We start from the raw sequence: 18,108 nt of genomic DNA on the forward strand, positions 1-18,108 counted from the left end.
CTCTCCCCACAGCCGTGTGTCAGTCCCCAAACTAATCACACTGTCCGACTCTCTCCCCACAGCTGTGTGTCAGTCCCCAAACTAATCCCACTATCCCACTCTCTCCTCACAGCCCTGTGTCAGTCCCCTAAACTAATCTCACTGTCCCACTCTCTCCCACAGCCCTGTGTCAGTCCCGAAAATAATCTCACTGCCCCACTCTCTCCCCACAGCCCCGCCTCAGTCCCCAAACTAATCCCACTGTCCCACTCGCTCACAACTGCCCTGTATCAGTCCCCAAACTAATCCCACTGCCCCACTCTGTTCCCACAGCCCTGTGTGAGTCTGCAAACTAATCCCACTGCCTAACTCTCTCCCCACAGCCCTGTATCTCTCCCCAAACTGATCCCACTGTCCCACTCTCTCTCACAGCCCTGTGTCAGTTTCCAAACTAATCCCACTGTCCCACTCTCTCCCCACAGCCCTCTATCAGTCCCCAAACTAATCCCAATGTCCTACTCTCTCCCACAGCCCTGTGTCAGTCCTCAAACTAATCCCACTGTCCCACTCTCTCCCCACAGCCCTGTGTCATTCCTCAAACTAATCGCACTGTCCCACTCTCTCCTCACAGCCCTGTGTCAGTCCCCAAACTAATCCTACTGTCCCACTCTCTCCCACAGCCCTGTGTCAGTCCTCAAACTAATCCTACTGTCCCACTCTCTCCCCACTGCACTGTGTCAGTCCCCAAACTAATCCCACTGTCCCACTCTCTCCCCACCGCACTGTGTCAGTCCCCAAACTAATCCCACTGTCCCACTCTCTCCCCACTGCACTGTGTCAGTCCCCAAACTAATCCCACTGTCCCACTCTCTCCCCACTGCACTGTGTCAGTCCTCAAACTAATCCTACTGTCCCACTCTCTCCCCACAGCCCTGTGTCAGTCCCCAAACTAATCGCACTGTCCCACTCTCTCTCCACAACCCTGTGTCAGTCCCCAAACTAATCGCACTGTCCCACTCTCTCCCCACAGCCCTGTGTCAGTCCGCAAACTAATCCCACTGTCCCACTCTCTCCCCACAGCGCTGTGTCAGTCCCCAAACTAATCCGACTGTCCCATCCTCTCCCCACAACCCTGTGTCAGTCCCCAAACTAATCGCACTGTCCCACTCTCTCCCCACAGCCCTGTGTCAGTCCCCAAACTAATCCCACTATCCCACTCTCTCCCATAGCCCTGTGTCAGTTGCCAAACTAATCCCACTGTCCCACTCTCTCCCCACAGCTCTGTGTCAGTCCCCAAACTAATCCCACTATCCCACTCTCTCCCATAGCCCTGTGTCAGTCCCCAAACTAATCGCACTGTCCCACTCTCTCTCCACAGCCCTGTGTCCATCTCCAAATTAATCTCACTGTCCCACTCTCTCCCACAGGCCTGTGTTAGTCCCCAAACTAATCCCACTGCCCCACTCTCTTGCCACAGCCCTGTTAGTCCCCAAACTAGTCGCACTGTGCCACTCTCTCCCCACAGCCTTGTTTGAGTCCCCAAACTAATCCCACTGTCCCACTTTCTCCCCACAGCCCTGTGTCAGTCCCCAAACTAATCCCACTTTCCCACTCTCCCAACAGCCCTGTGTCAGTCTGCAATCTAATCCCCCTGTCCCACTCTCTCCCCACAGCTCCTTGTCTGTCCCCAAACTAATCCCAGTGTCCCACTCTCTCCCAACAGCCCTGTGTCTGTCTGCAAACTAATCCCACTGCCCTCTCTATCCCCACAGCCCTCTGTCCGTCCCCAAACCAATCCCACTGTCCCACTCTCTCCCACAGCCCTGTGTCAGTCCCCAAACTAATCCAACTTTCCCACTCTTTCCCCACAGCCCTGTGTCAGTCCCCAAACTAATCCCCCTGTCCCACTCTCTCCCACAGCCCAGTGTCAGTCCCCAAACTAATCTCACTGTCCCACTCTCTCCCACAGTCCAGTGTCAGTCCGCAAACTAATCCCACTGTACCACTCTCTCCCTACAGTTCTGTATCGGTCCTCAAACTAATCCCACTGCCCCACTCTCTCCCCACAGCCGTGTGTCAGTCCCCAAACTAATCACACTATCCCACTCTCTCCTCACAGCCCTGTGTCAGTCCCCTAAACTAATCTCACTGTCCCACTCTCTCCCACAGCCCTGTGTCAGTCCCGAAAATAATCTCACTGCCCCACTCTCTCCCCACAGCCCCGTGTCAGTCCCCAAACTAATCCCACTGTCCCACTCGCTCACAACTGCCCTGTATCAGTCCCCAAACTAATCCCACTGCCCCACTCTGTTCCCACAGCCCTGTGTGAGTCTGCAAACTAATCCCACTGCCTAACTCTCTCCCCACAGCCCTGTATCACTCCCCAAACTGATCCCACTGTCCCACTCTCTCTCACAGCCCTGTGTCAGTTTCCAAACTAATCGCACTGTCCCACTCTCTCCCCACAGCCGTGTGTCAGTCCCCAATTAATCCCAATGCCCCACCCCCTCCCCACAGCCCTGTGTCTGTCCCCAAACTAATCCCACTGTCCCACTCTCTCCCCACAGCCCTGTGTTAGTCCCCAAACTAATCACACTGTCCCACTCTCTCCCACAGCCCTATGTCAGTCCCAAACTAATCTCATTGCCCCACACTCTCCCCACAGCCCCGTGTCAGTCCCCAAACTAATCCAACTTTCCCACTCTTTCCCCACAGCCCAGTGTCAGTCCCCAAACTAATCTCACTGTCCCACTCTCTCCCACAGCCCAGTGTCAGTCCGCAAACTAATCCCACTGTACCACTCTCTCCCTACAATTCTGTATCGGTCCTCAAACTAATCCCACTGCCCCACTCTCTCCCCACAGCCCTGTGTCAGTCCCCAAACTAATCCCTCTGTCCGACTCTCTCCCCACAGCCGTGTGTCAGTCCCCAAACTAATCACACTGTCCGACTCTCTCCCCACAGCTGTGTGTCAGTCCCCAAACTAATCCCACTATCCCACTCTCTCCTCACAGCCCTGTGTCAGTCCCCTAAACTAATCTCACTGTCCCACTCTCTCCCACAGCCCTGTGTCAGTCCCGAAAATAATCTCACTGCCCCACTCTCTCCCCACAGCCCCGTGTCAGTCCCCAAACTAATCCCACTGTCCCACTCGCTCACAACTGCCCTGTATCAGTCCCCAAACTAATCCCACAGCCCCACTCTGTTCCCACAGCCCTGTGTGAGTCTGCAAACTAATCCCACTGCCTAACTCTCTCCCCACAGCCCTGTATCACTCCCCAAACTGATCCCACTGTCCCACTCTCTCTCACAGCCCTGTGTCAGTTTCCAAACTAATCCCACTGTCCCACTCTCTCCCCACAGCCCTCTATCAGTCCCCAAACTAATCCCAATGTCCTACTCTCTCCCACAGCCCTGTGTCAGTCCTCAAACTAATCCTACTGTCCCACTCTCTCCCCACTGCACTGTGTCAGTCCCCAAACTAATCCCACTGTCCCACTCTCTCCCCACCGCACTGTGTCAGTCCCCAAACTAATCCCACTGTCCCACTCTCTCCCCACTGCACTGTGTCAGTCCCCAAACTAATCCCACTGTCCCACTCTCTCCCCACTGCACTGTGTCAGTCCTCAAACTAATCCCACTGTCCCACTCTCTCCCCACAGCCCTGTGTCATTCTCCAAACTAATTGCACTATCCCACTCTCTCCTCACAGCCCTGTGTCAGTCCCCAAACTAATCCTACTGTCCCACTCTCTCCCACAGCCCTGTGTCAGTCCTCAAACTAATCCTACTGTCCCACTCTCTCCATCAGCCCTGTGTCAGTCAGCAAACTAATCCCACTGTCCCACTCTCTCCCACAGCCCGGTGTCAGTCCGCAAACTAATCCCACTGCCCCACTCTCTCCCTACAGTCCTGTGTCAGTCCTCGAAGTAATCCCACTGCCCACTCTGTCCGCACAGCCCTGTGTCAGTCCCCAATCTAATCCCACTGTCCCACTCTCTCCCCACTGCACTGTGTCAGTCCCCAAACTAATCCCACTGTCCCACTCTCTCCCCACAGCCCTGTGTCGGTCCCCAAACTACCCCCACTGCCACACTCTCACCCCACAGCATTGTGTCAGTCCCCAAACTAATCCCACTGTCCTACTCTCTCCCCACAGCTCTGTGTCTGTCCCCAAACTAATCCCACTGTCCCACTCTCTCCCCACAGCCCTGTGTCCGTCCCCAAACTAATCCCACTGCCCCACTCTCTCCCACAGCCCTGTTTCAGCCCGCAAACGAATCCCACTGTCCCACTCTCTCCCCACAGCCCTGTGTCAGTCCCCAAACTAATCCTACTGTCCCACTCTCTCCCCACAGCCCTGTGTCAGTCCCCAAACTAATCGCACTGTCCCACTCTCTCTCCACAACCCTGTGTCAGTCCCCAAACTAATCGCACTGTCCCACTCTCTCCCCACAGCCCTGTGTCAGTCCGCAAACTAATCCCACTGTCCCACTCTCTCCCCACAGCGCTGTGTCAGTCCCCAAACTAATCCGACTGTCCCATCCTCTCCCCACAACCCTGTGTCAGTCCCCAAACTAATCGCACTGTCCCACTCTCTCCCCACAGCCCTGTGTCAGTCCCCAAACTAATCCCACTATCCCACTCTCTCCCATAGCCCTGTGTCAGTTGCCAAACTAATCCCACTGTCCCACTCTCTCCCCACAGCTCTGTGTCAGTCCCCAAACTAATCCCACTATCCCACTCTCTCCCATAGCCCTGTGTCAGTCCCCAAACTAATCGCACTGTCCCACTCTCTCTCCACAGCCCTGTGTCCATCTCCAAATTAATCTCACTGTCCCACTCTCTCCCACAGGCCTGTGTTAGTCCCCAAACTAATCCCACTGCCCCACTCTCTTGCCACAGCCCTGTTAGTCCCCAAACTAGTCGCACTGTGCCACTCTCTCCCCACAGCCTTGTTTGAGTCCCCAAACTAATCCCACTGTCCCACTTTCTCCCCACAGCCCTGTGTCAGTCCCCAAACTAATCCCACTTTCCCACTCTCTCCCAACAGCCCTGTGTCAGTCTGCAATCTAATCCCCCTGTCCCACTCTCTCCCCACAGCTCCTTGTCTGTCCCCAAACAAATCCCAGTGTCCCACTCTCTCCCAACAGCCCTGTGTCTGTCTGCAAACTAATCCCACTGCCCTCTCTATCCCCACAGCCCTCTGTCCGTCCCCAAACCAATCCCACTGTCCCACTCTCTCCCACAGCCCTGTGTCAGTCCCCAAACTAATCCAACTTTCCCACTCTTTCCCCACAGCCCTGTGTTAGTCCCCAAACTAATCCCCCTGTCCCACTCTCTCCCACAGCCCAGTGTCAGTCCCCAAACTAATCTCACTGTCCCACTCTCTCCCACAGTCCAGTGTCAGTCCGCAAACTAATCCCACTGTACCACTCTCTCCCTACAGTTCTGTATCGGTCCTCAAACTAATCCCACTGCCCCACTCTCTCCCCACAGCCGTGTGTCAGTCCCCAAACTAATCACACTATCCCACTCTCTCCTCACAGCCCTGTGTCAGTCCCCTAAACTAATCTCACTGTCCCACTCTCTCCCACAGCCCTGTGTCAGTCCCGAAAATAATCTCACTGCCCCACTCTCTCCCCACAGCCCCGTGTCAGTCCCCAAACTAATCCCACTGTCCCACTCGCTCACAACTGCCCTGTATCAGTCCCCAAACTAATCCCACTGCCCCACTCTGTTCCCACAGCCCTGTGTGAGTCTGCAAACTAATCCCACTGCCTAACTCTCTCCCCACAGCCCTGTATCACTCCCCAAACTGATCCCACTGTCCCACTCTCTCTCACAGCCCTGTGTCAGTTTCCAAACTAATCGCACTGTCCCACTCTCTCCCCACAGCCGTGTGTCAGTCCCCAATTAATCCCAATGCCCCACCCCCTCCCCACAGCCCTGTGTCTGTCCCCAAACTAATCCCACTGTCCCACTCTCTCCCCACAGCCCTGTGTTAGTCCCCAAACTAATCACACTGTCCCACTCTCTCCCACAGCCCTATGTCAGTCCCAAACTAATCTCATTGCCCCACACTCTCCCCACAGCCCCGTGTCAGTCCCCAAACTAATCCAACTTTCCCACTCTTTCCCCACAGCCCTGTGTCAGTCCCCAAACTAATCCCCCTGTCCCACTCTCTCCCACAGCCCAGTGTCAGTCCCCAAACTAATCTCACTGTCCCACTCTCTCCCACAGCCCAGTGTCAGTCCGCAAACTAATCCCACTGTACCACTCTCTCCCTACAATTCTGTATCGGTCCTCAAACTAATCCCACTGCCCCACTCTCTCCCCACAGCCCTGTGTCAGTCCCCAAACTAATCCCACTGTCCGACTCTCTCCCCACAGCCGTGTGTCAGTCCCCAAACTAATCACACTGTCCGACTCTCTCCCCACAGCTGTGTGTCAGTCCCCAAACTAATCCCACTATCCCACTCTCTCCTCACAGCCCTGTGTCAGTCCCCTAAACTAATCTCACTGTCCCACTCTCTCCCACAGCCCTGTGAGAGTCCCGAAAATAATCTCACGGCCCCACTCTCTCCCCACAGCCCCGTGTCAGTCCCCAAACTAATCCCACTGTCCCACTCGCTCACAACTGCCCTGTATCAGTCCCCAAACTAATCCCACTGTCCCACTCTCTCCCACAGCCCAGTGTCAGTCCGCAAACTAATCCCACTGTACCACTCTCTCCCTACAATTCTGTATCGGTCCTCAAACTAATCCCACTGCCCCACTCTCTCCCCACAGCCCTGTGTCAGTCCCCAAACTAATCCCACTGTCCGACTCTCTCCCCACAGCCGTGTGTCAGTCCCCAAACTAATCACACTGTCCGACTCTCTCCCCACAGCTGTGTGTCAGTCCCCAAACTAATCCCACTATCCCACTCTCTCCTCACAGCCCTGTGTCAGTCCCCTAAACTAATCTCACTGTCCCACTCTCTCCCACAGCCCTGTGTCAGTCCCGAAAATAATCTCACTGCCCCACTCTCTCCCCACAGCCCCGTGTCAGTCCCCAAACTAATCCCACTGTCCCACTCGCTCACAACTGCCCTGTATCAGTCCCCAAACTAATCCCACTGCCCCACTCTGTTCCCACAGCCCTGTGTGAGTCTGCAAACTAATCCCACTGCCTAACTCTCTCCCCACAGCCCTGTATCACTCCCCAAACTGATCCCACTGTCCCACTCTCTCTCACAGCCCTGTGTCAGTTTCCAAACTAATCCCACTGTCCCACTCTCTCCCCACAGCCCTCTATCAGTCCCCAAACTAATCCCAATGTCCTACTCTCTCCCACAGCCCTGTGTCAGTCCTCAAACTAATCCCACTGTCCCACTCTCTCCCCACAGCCCTGTGTCATTCCCCAAACTAATCGCACTGTCCCACTCTCTCCTCACAGCCCTGTGTCAGTCCCCAAACTAATCCTACTGTCCCACTCTCTCCCACAGCCCTGTGTCAGTCCTCAAACTAATCCTACTGTCCCACTCTCTCCCCACTGCACTGTGTCAGTCCCCAAACTAATCCCACTGTCCCACTCTCTCCCCACCGCACTGTGTCAGTCCCCAAACTAATCCCACTGTCCCACTCTCTCCCCACTGCACTGTGTCAGTCCCCAAACTAATCCCACTGTCCCACTCTCTCCCCACTGCACTGTGTCAGTCCTCAAACTAATCCCACTGTCCCACTCTCTCCCCACAGCCCTGTGTCATTCTCCAAACTAATTGCACTATCCCACTCTCTCCTCACAGCCCTGTGTCAGTCCCCAAACTAATCCTACTGTCCCACTCTCTGCCACAGCCCTGTGTCAGTCCTCAAACTAATCCTACTGTCCCACTCTCTCCCTCAGCCCTGTGTCAGTCAGCAAACTAATCCCACTGTCCCACTCTCTCCCACAGCCCGGTGTCAGTCCGCAAACTAATCCCACTGCCCCACTCTCTCCCTACAGTCCTGTGTCAGTCCTCGAAGTAATCCCACTGCCCACTCTGTCCGCACAGCCCTGTGTCAGTCCCCAATCTAATCCCACTGTCCCACTCTCTCCCCACTGCACTGTGTCAGTCCTCAAACTAATTCCACTGCCCCACTCTCTCCCTGCAGCCCTGTGTCAGTCCCCAAACTAATCCTACTATCCCACTCGCTCCCACAGCCCTGTGTCAGTCCCCAAACTAACCCACTGTCCCACTCTCCCCTCACAGCCCTGTGTCAGTCGCCAAACTAATCCCACTGTCCCACTCTCTCCCACAACCCTATGTCAGTCCCAAACTAATCTCATTGCCCCACACTCTCCCCACAGCCCCGTGTCAGTCCCCAAACTAATCCAACTTTCCCACTCTTTCCCCACAGCCCTGTGTCAGTCCCCAAACTAATCCCCCTGTCCCACTCTCTCCCACAGCCCAGTGTCAGTCCCCAAACTAATCTCACTGTCCCACTCTCTCCCACAGCCCAGTGTCAGTCCGCAAACTAATCCCACTGTACCACTCTCTCCCTACAATTCTGTATCGGTCCTCAAACTAATACCACTGCCCCACTCTCTCCCCACAGCCCTGTGTCAGTCCCCAAACTAATCCCACTGTCCGACTCTCTCCCCACAGCCGTGTGTCAGTCCCCAAACTAATCACACTGTCCGACTCTCTCCCCACAGCTGTGTGTCAGTCCCCAAACTAATCCCACTATCCCACTCTCTCCTCACAGCCCTGTGTCAGTCCCCTAAACTAATCTCACTGTCCCACTCTCTCCCACAGCCCTGTGTCAGTCCCGAAAATAATCTCACTGCCCCACTCTCTCCCCACAGCCCCGTGTCAGTCCCCAAACTAATCCCACTGTCCCACTCGCTCACAACTGCCCTGTATCAGTCCCCAAACTAATCCCACTGCCCCACTCTGTTCCCACAGCCCTGTGTGAGTCTGCAAACTAATCCCACTGCCTAACTCTCTCCCCACAGCCCTGTATCACTCCCGAAACTGATCCCACTGTCCCACTCTCTCTCACAGCCCTGTGTCAGTTTCCAAACTAATCCCACTGTCCCACTCTCTCCCCACAGCCCTCTATCAGTCCCCAAACTAATCCCAATGTCCTACTCTCTCCCACAGCCCTGTGTCAGTCCTCAAACTAATCCCACTGTCCCACTCTCTCCCCACAGCCCTGTGTCATTCCCCAAGCTAATCGCACTGTCCCACTCTCTCCTCACAGCCCTGTGTCAGTCCCCAAACTAATCCTACTGTCCCACTCTCTCCCACAGCCCTGTGTCAGTCCTCAAACTAATCCTACTGTCCCACTCTCTCCCCACTGCACTGTGTCAGTCCCCAAACTAATCCCACTGTCCCACTCTCTCCCCACCGCACTGTGTCAGTCCCCAAACTAATCCCACTGTCCCACTCTCTCCCCACTGCACTGTGTCAGTCCCCAAACTAATCCCACTGTCCCACTCTCTCCCCACTGCACTGTGTCAGTCCTCAAACTAATCCCACTGTCCCACTCTCTCCCCACTGCACTGTGTCAGTCCCCAAACTAATCCCACTGTCCCGCTCTCTCCCCACCGCACTGTGTCAGTCCCCAAACTAATCCCACTGTCCCACTCTCTCCCCACTGCACTGTGTCAGTCCCCAAACTAATCCCACTGTCCCACTCTCTCCCCACTGCACTGTGTCAGTCCTCAAACTAATCCCACTGTCCCACTCTCTCCCCACAGCCCTGTGTCATTCCCCAAACTAATTGCACTATCCCACTCTCTCCTCACAGCCCTGTGTCAGTCCCCAAACTAATCCTACTGTCCTACTCTCTCCCACAGCCCTGTGTCAGTCCTCAAACTAATCCTACTGTCCCACTCTCTCCATCAGCCCTGTGTCAGTCAGCAAACTAATCCCACTGTCCCACTCTCTCCCACAGCCCGGTGTCAGTCCGCAAACTAATCCCACTGCCCCACTCTCTCCCTACAGTCCTGTGTCAGTCCTCGAAGTAATCCCACTGCCCACTCTGTCCGCACAGCCCTGTGTCAGTCCCCAATCTAATCCCACTGTCCCACTCTCTCCCCACTGCACTGTGTCAGTCCCCAAACTAATTCCACTGCCCCACTCTCTCCCTGCAGCCCTGTGTCAGTCCCCAAACTAATCCTACTATCCCACTCGCTCCCACAGCCCTGTGTCAGTCCCCAAACTAACCCACTGTCCCACTCTCCCCTCACAGCCCTGTGTCAGTCGCCAAACTAATCCCACTGTCCCACTCTCTCCCAGAGCCCTGTGTCAGTCTTCAAACTAATCCCACTGTCCCACTCTCTCCCCACAGCCCTGTGTCGGTCCCCAAACTACCCCCACTGCCACACTCTCACCCCACAGCATTGTGTCAGTCCCCAAACTAATCCCACTGTCCTACTCTCTCCCCACAGCTCTGTGTCTGTCCCCAAACTAATCCCACTGTCCCACTCTCTCCCCACAGCCCTGTGTCCGTCCCCAAACTAATCCCACTGCCCCACTCTCTCCCACAGCCCTGTTTCAGCCCGCAAACGAATCCCACTGTCCCACTCTCTCCCCACAGCCCTGTGTCAGTCCCCAAACTAATCCTACTGTCCCACTCTCTCCCCACAGCCCTGTGTCAGTCCCCAAACTAATCGCACTGTCCCACTCTCTCTCCACAACCCTGTGTCAGTCCCCAAACTAATCGCACTGTCCCACTCTCTCCCCACAGCCCTGTGTCAGTCCGCAAACTAATCCCACTGTCCCACTCTCTCCCCACAGCGCTGTGTCAGTCCCCAAACTAATCCGACTGTCCCACCCTCTCCCCACAACCCTGTGTCAGTCCCCAAACTAATCGCACTGTCCCACTCTCTCCCCACAGCCCTGTGTCAGTCCCCAAACTAATCCCACTATCCCACTCTCTCCCATAGCCCTGTGTCAGTTGCCAAACTAATCCCACTGTCCCACTCTCTCCCCACAGCTCTGTGTCAGTCCCCAAACTAATCCCACTATCCCACTCTCTCCCATAGCCCTGTGTCAGTCCCCAAACTAATCGCACTGTCCCACTCTCTCTCCACAGCCCTGTGTCCATCTCCAAATTAATCTCACTGTCCCACTCTCTCCCACAGGCCTGTGTTAGTCCCCAAACTAATCCCACTGCCCCACTCTCTTGCCACAGCCCTGTTAGTCCCCAAACTAGTCGCACTGTGCCACTCTCTCCCCACAGCCTTGTTTGAGTCCCCAAACTAATCCCACTGTCCCACTTTCTCCCCACAGCCCTGTGTCAGTCCCCAAACTAATCCCACTTTCCCACTCTCTCCCAACAGCCCTGCGTCAGTCTGCAATCTAATCCCCCTGTCCCACTCTCTCCCCACAGCTCCTTGTCTGTCCCCAAACTAATCCCAGTGTCCCACTCTCTCCCAACAGCCCTGTGTCTGTCTGCAAACTAATCCCACTGCCCTCTCTATCCCCACAGCCCTCTGTCCGTCCCCAAACCAATCCCACTGTCCCACTCTCTCCCACAGCCCTGTGTCAGTCCCCAAACTAATCCAACTTTCCCACTCTTTCCCCACAGCCCTGTGTTAGTCCCCAAACTAATCCCCCTGTCCCACTCTCTCCCACAGCCCAGTGTCAGTCCCCAAACTAATCTCACTGTCCCACTCTCTCCCACAGTCCAGTGTCAGTCCGCAAACTAATCCCACTGTACCACTCTCTCCCTACAGTTCTGTATCGGTCCTCAAACTAATCCCACTGCCCCACTCTCTCCCCACAGCCGTGTGTCAGTCCCCAAACTAATCACACTATCCCACTCTCTCCTCACAGCCCTGTGTCAGTCCCCTAAACTAATCTCACTGTCCCACTCTCTCCCACAGCCCTGTGTCAGTCCCGAAAATAATCTCACTGCCCCACTCTCTCCCCACAGCCCCGTGTCAGTCCCCAAACTAATCCCACTGTCCCACTCGCTCACAACTGCCCTGTATCAGTCCCCAAACTAATCCCACTGCCCCACTCTGTTCCCACAGCCCTGTGTGAGTCTGCAAACTAATCCCACTGCCTAACTCTCTCCCCACAGCCCTGTATCACTCCCCAAACTGATCCCACTGTCCCACTCTCTCTCATAGCCCTGTGTCAGTTTCCAAACTAATCGCACTGTCCCACTCTCTCCCCACAGCCGTGTGTCAGTCCCCAATTAATCCCAATGCCCCACCCCCTCCCCACAGCCCTGTGTCTGTCCCCAAACTAATCCCACTGTCCCACTCTCTCCCCACAGCCCTGTGTTAGTCCCCAAACTAATCACACTGTCCCACTCTCTCCCACAGCCCTATGTCAGTCCCAAACTAATCTCATTGCCCCACACTCTCCCCACAGCCCCGTGTCAGTCCCCAAACTAATCCAACTTTCCCACTCTTTCCCCACAGCCCTGTGTCAGTCCCCAAACTAATCCCCCTGTCCCACTCTCTCCCACAGCCCAGTGTCAGTCCCCAAACTAATCTCACTGTCCCACTCTCTCCCACAGCCCAGTGTCAGTCCGCAAACTAATCCCACTGTACCACTCTCTCCCTACAATTCTGTATCGGTCCTCAAACTAATCCCACTGCCCCACTCTCTCCCCACAGCCCTGTGTCAGTCCCCAAACTAATCCCACTGTCCGACTCTCTCCCCACAGCCGTGTGTCAGTCCCCAAACTAATCACACTGTCCGACTCTCTCCCCACAGCTGTGTGTCAGTCCCCAAACTAATCCCACTATCCCACTCTCTCCTCACAGCCCTGTGTCAGTCCCCTAAACTAATCTCACTGTCCCACTCTCTCCCACAGCCCTGTGTCAGTCCCGAAAATAATCTCACTGCCCCACTCTCTCCCCACAGCCCCGTGTCAGTCCCCAAACTAATCCCACTGTCCCACTCGCTCACAACTGCCCTGTATCAGTCCCCAAACTAATCCCACTGCCCCACTCTGTTCCCACAGCCCTGTGTGAGTCTGCAAACTAATCCCACTGCCTAACTCTCTCCCCACAGCCCTGTATCACTCCCCAAACTGATCCCACTGTCCCACTCTCTCTCACAGCCCTGTGTCAGTTTCCAAACTAATCCCACTGTCCCACTCACTCCCCACAGCCCTCTATCAGTCCCCAAACTAATCCCAATGTCCTACTCTCTCCCACAGCCCTGTGTCAGTCCTCAAACTAATCCCACTGTCCCACTCTCTCCCCACAGCCCTGTGTCATTCCCCAAACTAATCGCACTGTCCCACTCTCTCCTCACAGCCCTGTGTCAGTCCCCAAACTAATCCTACTGTCCCACTCTCTCCCACAGCCCTGTGTCAGTACTCAAACTAATCCTACTGTCCCACTCTCTCCCCACTGCACTGTGTCAGTCCCCAAACTAATCCCACTGTCCCACTCTCTCCCCACCGCACTGTGTCAGTCCCCAAACTAATCCCACTGTCCCACTCTCTCCCCACTGCACTGTGTCAGTCCCCAAACTAATCCCACTGTCCCACTCTCTCCCCACTGCACTGTGTCAGTCCTCAAACTAATCCCACTGTCCCACTCTCTCCCCACAGCCCTGTGTCATTCTCCAAACTAATTGCACTATCCCACTCTCTCCTCACAGCCCTGTGTCAGTCCCCAAACTAATCCTACTGTCCCACTCTCTGCCACAGCCCTGTGTCAGTCCTCAAACTAATCCTACTGTCCCACTCTCTCCCTCAGCCCTGTGTCAGTCAGCAAACTAATCCCACTGTCCCACTCTCTCCCACAGCCCGGTGTCAGTCCGCAAACTAATCCCACTGCCCCACTCTCTCCCTACAGTCCTGTGTCAGTCCTCGAAGTAATCCCACTGCCCACTCTGTCCGCACAGCCCTGTGTCAGTCCCCAATCTAATCCCACTGTCCCACTCTCTCCCCACTGCACTGTGTCAGTCCCCAAACTAATTCCACTGCCCCACTCTCTCCCTGCAGCCCTGTGTCAGTCCCCAAACTAATCCTACTATCCCACTCGCTCCCACAGCCCTGTGTCAGTCCCCAAACTAACCCACTGTCCCACTCTCCCCTCACAGCCCTGTGTCAGTCGCCAAACTAATCCCACTGTCCCACTCTCTCCCAGAGCCCTGTGTCAGTCTTCAAACTAATCCCACTGTCCCACTCTCTCCCCACAGCCCTGTGTCGGTCCCCAAACTACCCCCACTGCCACACTCTCTCCGCACAGCATTGTGTCAGTCCCCAAACTAATCCCACTGTCCTACTCTCTCCCCACAGCCCTGTGTCTGTCCCCAAACTAATCCCACTGTCCCACTCTCTCCCCACAGCCCTGTGTCCGTCCCCAAACTAATCCCACTGCCCCACTCTCTCCCACAGCCCTGTTTCAGCCCGCAAACTAATCCCACTGTCCCACTCTCTCCCTTTAGTCCTGTGTCAGTCCTCAAACTAATCCCACTGCCCCACTCTCTCCCACAGCCCTGTTTCAGCCCGCAAACTAATCCCACTGTCCCACTGTCTCCCCACAGTCCTGTGTCAGTCACCGAACTAATCACACTGTCCCACCCTCTCCCCACAGCCCTGTGCCTGTCCCCAAATGAATCCCACTGACACACTCTCTCTCCACAGCCCTGTGTCAGACCACAAACTAATCCCAATGCCCCACTTTCTCCTCACATCCCTGTCAGTCCCCAAACTAATCCCACTGTCTCACTCAGTCCCCACAGACCGGTGTCAGTCCCCAAACTAATCCCACTGCCCCACTCTCTCCCCACAACCCCGTGTCAGTCCCCAAACTAATCCCACTTTCCCACTCTTTCCCCACAGCCTTGTGTCAGTCCCCAAACTAATCCCCCTGTCCCACTCTCTCCCACAGCCCAGTGTCTGTCCCCAAACTAATCCCCCTGTCCCACTCTCTCCCACAGCCCAGTGTCAGTCCCCAAACTAATCCCACTGTCCCACTCTCTCTCCACAGCCCTGTATTAGTCCACAAACTAATCTCACTGTCCCACTCTCTCCCACAGCCCTGTGTCAATCACCAAACTAATCCCACTGTCCCACTCTCTCCCACAGCCCTGTGTCAGTCCCCAAACTAATCCCACTGTCCCACTCTCTCTCCACAGCCCTGTGTCAGTCACCAAACTAATCCCACTGTCCCACTCTTCCCCTACAGTCCTGTGTCAGTCCTCAAACTCATCCCACTGCCCCACTCTCTTCCTACAGCCCTGTATCAGTCCCCAAACTAATCCCACTGTCCCACTCGCCCAGAGCCCTGTGTCAGTCTTCAAACTAATCCCAGTGTCCCACTCTCTCCCCACAGCCCTGTGTCGGTCCCCAAACTACTCCCACTGCCGCACTCTCTCCCCACAGCATTGTGTCAGTCCCCAAACTAATCCCACTGTCCCACTCTCTCCCCACAGCCCTGTGTCTGTCCCCAAACTAATCCCACTGTCCCACTCTCTCTCCACAGCCCTGTGTCCGTCCCCAAACTAATCCCACTGTCCCACTCTCTCTCCACAGCCCTGTGTCAATCACCAAACTAATCTCACTGTCCCACTCTTCCCCTACAGTCCTCTGTCAGTCCCCAAACTAATCCCACTGTCCCACTCTCTCCCACAGCCCTGTGTCAGTCCTCAAACTAATCCCACTGTCCCACCCTCTCCCCACAGCCCTGTGTCATTCCCCAAACTAATCCCACTGTCCCACTCTCTCCCCACAGCTCTGTGTCAGTCCCCAAACTAATCCCACTATCCCACTCTCTCCCATAGCCCTGTGTCAGTTCCCAAACTAATCCCACTGCCTCGCTCTCTCCCCACAGCCCTGTGTCAGTCCCCAAACTAATCGCACTGTCCCACTCTCTCTCCACAGCCCTGTGTCCATCTCCAAATTAATCTCACTGTCCCACTCTCTCCCACAGGCCTGTGTTAGTCCCCAAACTAATCCCACTGCCCCACTCTCTTGCCACAGCCCTGTTAGTCCCCAAACTAGTCGCACTGTGCCACTCTCTCCCCACAGCCTTGTGTCAGTCCCCAAACTAATCCCACTTTCCCACTCTCTCCCAACAGCCCTGTGTCAGTCTGCAATCTAATCCCCCTGTCCCACTCTCTCCCCACAGCTCCTTGTCTGTCCCCAAACTAATCCCAGTGTCCCACTCTCTCCCAACAGCCCTGTGTCTGTCTGCAAACTAATCCCACTGCCCTCTCTATCCCCACAGCCCTCTGTCCGTCCCCAAACCAATCCCACTGTCCCACTCTCTCCCACAGCCCTGTGTCAGTCCCCAAACTAATCCCACTGTCCCACTCTCTCACCACAGCCCTGTGTCAGTCCCCAAACTAATCCCACTTTCCCACTCACTCCTCACAGCCCTGTGTCAGTCCCCAAGCTAATCCCCCTGTCCCACTGTCTCCCACAGCCCTGTGTCAGTTGCGACGTAAGTACACATAGACTAAGATATTAACTGTCCTGTGCTGGCACCAGTGGGATCAGCGGTTGGTCTGCCACCTATCTTCAGAAGAAAGAGAGATAAGGAAAACAATGGAGCAGCATTTGGAGATGTTAATGAAGAGACGGGAGAGCTGTGAAGACCGGCTCCTCTTTGAACCCTGAACTGTTTGAAGTGACGGACAGGCGGTTCCCCAGCAGGAGGATAAAAAGGGACAGGTTCGCTAAGGGAGGACACACACGACACCACGAGGTAACGAGACCCTGGAAGCGGTGCGCCTCCCACAAGTCGGTGGGGGTTTTGGAGGGCTGGTCGCGGGACCAAGCCATAGACGCTCAGGGTGGAAAGGTACGATCAGCGGGAACCTGGTGTGTATCCGCCCGTGCCTGGGTGCCAGGTTCACCACAGAGAAACGATCGTATCTGGAAACGGAGGGGTCACAGTCGGTGACCTCAGAAGAAATTACAAAGGGCTCGCCCGAAAGCTGACTGCGAAGAATATCGAAGGTCTGTGTGGAAGCTGTTTGAATATTCATTTGCTTTTGCTCTCTCTCTCCTTTCCCCCACTGTCCATCGCCACGGCAGCGATTACTGTGAACTGAACTGAACTCAATTGAACTGAACTTTGCATCACTTTGAAACTGGTCATTTACCCCTAGACGACGATAGAGCTTGATTGATCCTGTTATCCTAATTCTGCGTACATGTGTGTTTATCATTGCTGAACTGTTGCATTTATTATCCTTTTGATTAGAGTACTATGTTGCTTGTTTCTTTAATACAACTTTCTTAGTTCCAGTAATCCAGACTCCAACTGAGTGATCCATTTCTGCTGATTTGGCAACCCAGTTACGGGGTATGTAACATAAGTGGGGGCTTGTCCGGGATTTTGAATGCTAAATTTGGGACGGAGTATATTGATTGGGTTAAAATTCCCGAAAGAAAGAAAAGACAAACAGCAGAAATGGAGGCTGAGGAATTTATAAAGGCGCCGACCTTGGAGGCATTAAAGGATGCCAGGAAAGCGGAATTGGCAGCTGTGGCCAAACGGTTGAATCTTGTTAAGGGGAAGTCGACAATGAGGAGAGAGGAGATGCACAGAGCTATCGTAAAGCACTATGTATCTTAAGGTGTGTTTCCCCAAGGGGAGCTGGAGGTGGTGTCTATTGAAAAACCTGCTGGAGACGCGGTACAGGTACAGCTTGAAAAACTGAGACTCAAGAACGAGTTCCGGGTACGGCAGCTAGAACACGAAGAGAAGCAGTTAGAAAGGCAGGAGAAAGAGAAACAGTTAGAAAGGCAGGAGAGAGAGAGAGAGAAACAGTTGGAGTGAGAGGAAAAGCAGTTGGAGCGAGAGGAGAAACAGAGGGAAAGGGAATTTGAGCAGGAGAATTTAAAGATAAGGGCAGAGCAGGGGCCCATGCAGAACCAAGGTGGAGGGTTCCTTGCGACCCAGGAAGTTAGGCTGGTTCCAGCATTTGACGATACCGATGTGGATCGGTACTTTCTCCATTTCGAAAAAGTTGCTACAAGTCAGGACTGGCCGAGGGATAAGTGGGCTGTTTTGCTTCAGAGTGTACTGAAAGGGAAAGCCCAACAAGCTTACTCAGCTTTGTCCGCGGAAGATGCCCAGATGTATGAGGTGGTGAAAGAGGACATCCTCAGGATTTATGAGTTGGTCCCGGAGGCATACCGGCAGAGGTTCCGGAATGCGAGGATGCAGTGGG

The sequence above is a fragment of the Mobula birostris genome, chromosome 29 (genome assembly GCF_030028105.1).
Source record: "Mobula birostris isolate sMobBir1 chromosome 29, sMobBir1.hap1, whole genome shotgun sequence".
NCBI classification, from domain to species: Eukaryota; Metazoa; Chordata; class Chondrichthyes; order Myliobatiformes; family Myliobatidae; genus Mobula; species Mobula birostris.